The 5,584-nt window shown below is 37.6% G+C and overlaps 1 long non-coding RNA gene across 1 annotated transcript; it reads left to right on the plus strand.

The window, feature by feature from the left end:
• Positions 1-2,590: 2,590 nt before the first annotated feature.
• Positions 2,591-4,025, plus strand: LOC133274775 (uncharacterized). Its single transcript, XR_009745254.1, has 2 exons — positions 2,591-2,929; positions 3,042-4,025. It is a non-coding gene; the product is annotated as an uncharacterized LOC133274775 (long non-coding RNA).
• The last annotated feature ends 1,559 nt before the right edge of the window (positions 4,026-5,584 follow it).

Raw genomic sequence — 5,584 nt, forward strand, 5'->3', positions numbered from 1 at the left:
CGTTGTTTTGCTTTTTGGTTTTCTAGTTGGAACTGCTGATACACAAAGTACTAAATTTACACTTTCAGAAGGCCTAAATCTTTTTAAAAATCTTTGACTTGCACTTCTTTTGACATTTGAGAGTTTGAATGTATAGATTGTGTGTTTTTACAATTTTTTTCTTCAGTATTTTATGTAAGCACTATTCTGTACTTTTATAAATGTAAGCACTGTTAAAAACCTCATGGCTATTGATGTGCTTGACATCATATGTTTCCATGGTTAACCCCTTTCTTCATTCCTGTATTCTGCACCTCTCTACCTGCAATTGATTATTTCTAATGCTGTTTCTAATCTGATTTCCTTTGGTGCAGAACTTTGTACAGCCCTGTAGTTTGGTCTGATGCTTGGTGTATGTGTCTTCTTTATTCAGAAAAATATAATTTGTATCAACATGACAGGTAATAAGTGTAGCAGTATGGTTAAGGGAGGAAACAACTGGGATCTACCTGTTCCATTACCAGAAGTCCGAGAAATTGAGCTATGGCTTTCTTTTTTACACTTAATCACTTCTGTGTGTGCGATTGGAAAAGTGAGTTTGGTCTTTCTATTTTGTTTTTGGTTTTGTTTTGTAATGGGTTAATTGTTTCTTGCCTAGAAAAGTTGGTTTTGGTACTTGCTCTGTATCTTTTCAATATTTGAACAGTTAATGGTTTGCTTCCTACATCATAAAATGTAAGAAGTGTCTTTAACACATTTTAGTCCTTTGAAGTACAGATGTTGTTAGCCTGTTGTCTATTGTTTTATCTTTTACATTGCTACCTTAAAGCTTTCCTAGCCTTGGGATTGTCATTTCAACCTATAAGTAGGAATAAGATCTAAAGGGAAAAAGATATTGGGCATACCGTTTATTCCTTGAGATATAATAAGTGAAAAGGGAAGTAAATGAAGAGTGACTGGTACCAAGTGGCAAAAAATAACTTTCAGTACATGTATAGAAAAGGCTTCTGTATCAATAGTTATGTTTCAGAGAAGATGCAGTTTGGGGTTTTTTGCAAATCACACAAAGCAAGCTGATCTGTTCATCCTTCCCATAAGGAAGTATCTGGTATATTTAGTTGAAATGCAGTTAATTTAACCTCCAGTACTTGATACATAAATACCATGTGGAATTTAGCATAAGTATCTTGTAGCAAGTAGCTCTTTAAAGTTTCCAAATACACTTTGATTTTAGCATTCTGTCACACTGTGTTTTTATTAAAACCATAAAAGTTGGCTATTTATAGTCCATGGAACATCTTGGTTTATATTTGTAAGCCAAGGCCTGTGTAGCTAGCTCACCACCCCCATCAAGTGGCAAGTGATGATGAAGTGCTAAAATTCTCACTTGTTTTGAAAACCTACCCTGTCTTCCGCAAACAGGTTCAGTTTGTTCTGGGGGGTGTTTTTTGTTTGGTAGTTTGTTGTTTTGTTTTTTTTTTTTCGTTGGAGTGGAAATTAAAAAAGTAGATTTTGTCTTTTTAGCCAAGAAAGGGGTGTCCTAGTGCTGCTCCCGGTCTCTTGGAGAAATTCTTTAATTATTACTGTGGAAAAGCTGCTTTTTTTTGCCTGTTTTGAGGACAAGGGTGAGATGTAGGAAGAAAACAAAGCATTGTAGTTATCACATTTAAATATCTAAATATTGAGAGCTTTTATGCATATCGGGTTTGTTGGAGCCTTTTCCTTGTGGTAGCTAAATGGGACATGCTTTCTTGTGTTGCTGCACAACCACAGCAGTAAAAGGGTGTTTGCTGTCCAAGCAAGTGTTCAAGTAAGCTCTGTTTTCAGGCACATGATTGTTCCTAAAGAAGTTCTTTACAAGGCTTTCCTTGGGCAGGGGCATGGTTATGTTGGAATTAAGACTAAGTAGCCTTGGTATTTCACTTGTGGTATCTAAGGTACCGCAGAGGTCTGACAGCTAGGATGCTCTGGATGATGTGTACTTCCAGGTAGCACAGTAGTAGCCCTTCCAGGTAGCGCTTCAGTGTTTCTGCAGGGTATGTGTAGGTCAGCTGCGCAGTACATCTGCAGTAAATCAGCATGGGATTTGCAGTCTACTATTTAATCAAAAGCACAGCATGTGTTTAGTAAGCCTAATATTTCCTGGAAATGCCAGCCTACCTGTAGTTGCATGGCATTGTGTATGCTTTAATTTCTCTGTATGGAAAATCTGGTCTTGATGGAACAGATGTGACTTCTGACATTTTAAGACTCATTTCTGTTTTTTTCTGGAACTGCCAGGCTTCAAAAGTGAAAAGTGATGTGCTGAGTTGATTCCTGTCTCTGTGTGCTGGCTCCCGTAGACCTCATTTCTAGAAATCTAACTTTCCCAGACTTTGTAAAATGAGTTTGAATGATGAAACTGAGCTGAGAGATTCACTAGCAGGCAGAGGAGCTGAGGTTAGGTGTTGAATGCAATGTTAAAAGGGAGAAATTCCTATTCCAGAATGATGAAATGTGCGTCAAACACCAGTTTGTTGGTCATTTGTTTTTTTAAACGGTAAGATGAGTAACATACCCTGGTTACCCCTTGGCACTGACAGGGGCAGTTTCTCATAGGAAAAAATATTATTTTGTAAATAAGGATTGTTTTGCATGGCAGTGGGTTCAAATAAAGGTGGTGTAGGTAAGCTTGGCATTTCCAAGCGTTGAAATTATCAATATTATTCTTTTGGTATGATTTGTGTATGAAAGAATATAAATGTATAGGACTCACACCATTTAGTAAGGTGCTAATCTCCGAATTCTCCTAAAACAGTGTTTTCCGATGCTGTAACTACATACATGGTTTTTACTGCAAGATCTGAGTTGCTAGATTTTTTGAAGATCTGGGTTATGTTTTTGAAGCTAGTAATTTCTTTGAACCATAATAAAATACAGAAAGCAGCCAGAGTTTAAGAGATGGTTGATGGTTAGCAGGTCTTATCCTTTTTTTTTTTTTTTTTTTTTTTTTTAGTGTATCAGTTCAGCAGAAAGATGCTCGGACATCACCACTCTCTGTGAATAGGAGCAAGCTGGAACAGGCAGCAAATGAAAATAAGCTTCATTGTTTCTTTGAACAGGGCAACATAGTGGATTCTCCTTTTCCTATAAGCAAAATCAATTTGAATCCATTGGCTGGAATAGAATATTAAATCTGCCTTCTCTCCATGCACGTGGGCTGTGAGTGAGGGTACCCTCGCTCCCGTGCCCTGAAGACCCATGTTGCTTAAAGCCTGCAGATGGCACTCAGTTTATGCTTGAAGTTACTTGATTGTAGTTTTAGAATTTTGTCTAGATCCTGTTAGGTTGTTGGTTTTTTTTTCTTGGTTTGTTTTAGTTGTAGGGCAACTACAACTGGTTTTAATCCTAATGCATACTAATTAAAGGATATTTGGAAAGAACAGATAGTACCCGGAGTTCTAAAGAAGGATTATCTTTTGCTACTGTATAGTGAAAGAAAATTGCTAGGTGAAGGCTTAGGAAGAAACAGAAATGGATTAGATGCTTTCTAGTTGCTATAGAAACAAAATACGTAATTAATCAAAATGAAATATGTTACAACTGTTACACTGATGAAAGTACTTAGTAAAGGTTGGACAATGAGTGAGTGTTTTGTATTGCAACACCAAAATGAGAAATAAACAGAGGGTTCAGGTTTTATTTTTCTAATGCAATTTTCCCCTACTGCATTTTTTTTGTGCTTGGTTAACCAAAAGCAAAAGTATTTATTTCCTAATATGGAAAAAAAAGGGGTGTTGATAATAATTAGTAATATGGTGAGGATTTGCATTAATACCACCAGAAATTAATAACTATTATGTGATACTAATGATATGATGAAATGAATAAAAACCTTAAGTACATGTTTTTTTGGGAAATAAACACCCACCTGATTTTATTAATATGAACTGTTTAATTACGCTTTAACTTTTAACAGACCACGTCAGTGTTTCTTATTCTATAAAAGTATATTAACAGTTTCATACCTTTGCTTCATAGCTAATAAATACAATTTCATTACAAAATATGTGTGTCGAGAAGTTTGTTTAATTGGAGTGTTAAGTGCTGCAGATTTAGGATGCCTTTCAAATGAGCTAGCAGTTAGTGCCAGCTGCCAGGAGAGGGCACTTTGAGATTTCTCAGGAAATGCTATTTATTTCCAAAGTTTAACTCGAGTTCTCAGAATTTTCTTTCTTTCTTGTATCGTAAATTTTCACTGTTTAAAGTTCAGAAATGTAGCAGTGATTGTTACTTCTCTTTGTTAGCTGAACTCTGAAGGTGACCGTATTCTGCTATTTGTGAATTGAGGAGGTGCATTTCCATGGAAGGCTCTCTTATTTAAAGCATATCTCAACGTGTGGCCATGGGAGATTGGATGGAAATTGGTTAGCTTTTGTACTTTACACCACTGCCACCCCCAAAAAATACTTATAACTTTCCAGGCAATTTATAAATATATAAGTTGTAAGATTTCATCAAAAGAGTAAAAGATATGTCAGGGAGTATAACAGTTTGATCTTTTAAAAGGAGCTGTACAGTACTTTTATGTATTCTGAAATACCAAGGAAGACCATAGATTATTACGACATATCCCATTTCTTTGACTGAAATAAGCTTGGGATGCTCACACTGGCTAATGCTCACGCTGACATCATGAGGCATGGAGAGGTTTGTACCAGTAAATGCAGTGCTAATTATTAATCAAAATGAGACTGTGGCTAGATGTGGGAGACACCAAAGTACATGACCACATGCCCAAAACCTTGGGGGACCAGAGCTGAAGGTCCTGTGCTGTCCCAGGTTATTTCAAGCCTCTTGTGGGCAGGACCCAGAGCAGCAGTTATGCCGCTGGATCTGTTCTTAAGCACATGGGATAATTACAGTGCAGCTGCTGCCTCGCAAAGTTATCTGAATAGTGATGGTGCTCTAGAAACGAGAAATCAAGTGCAAGTCCAATCCTGGAAATGGTGTGGGTTTTGTTTGGGTTTGTTTGTTTATTTGTTTGATTGGTTTTTTTTTGTTCCCTAACCCCAATACTCTTTGTTCCTTACCTCTATTGCCAGCATTTCTGGTAGCTGGAGGCAGCCTGCAGAAAGCATAGGCTGCTGTCTAGCGGAAAATGCATTTGTTTGGTATGCAAAAGGTGTACATGGTAACTGTACTAACGTGTGCCCAATAACTGTTAATGATAACATAAGCAACAACTTCAGTAAGCTGTGAAAGCACCAGTTTCTGAGATACGGTGCTGATGACACTCCCGGCATGTCTGGGATATGCAACTTCACCTCTTCAGTTCCTGTCCAGACACGGATGCCTGTTTGAATCGGGGACTTTGTAGCCACCTGCAGGTGATGACTTTGTGTGCTTGCTCTTGAATCAAAATCTGTCAAGGCATTGCTGCTTGAGCCCTAAATGCCATGGAGAGTTTGGCTTTCCTCTCTGCATATGTCTGTCCCCACATGTAAAATAGCACTTCGCTGGTGGGAAGCTGTGAGGTTAAACGTGTTCGGGACTGATTTGTCAGATCATTTAGTTGTGGGAACCCAAAAACTAACAAAAATACCTAGTTAGGTTACATAGAGGT

The sequence above is a fragment of the Pezoporus flaviventris genome, unplaced genomic scaffold (genome assembly GCF_033815535.1).
Source record: "Pezoporus flaviventris isolate CSIRO_AGI_PZ_B2104156 unplaced genomic scaffold, CSIRO_AGI_Pfla_v1 ptg000036l, whole genome shotgun sequence".
Classification (NCBI taxonomy): Eukaryota; Metazoa; Chordata; class Aves; order Psittaciformes; family Psittacidae; genus Pezoporus; species Pezoporus flaviventris.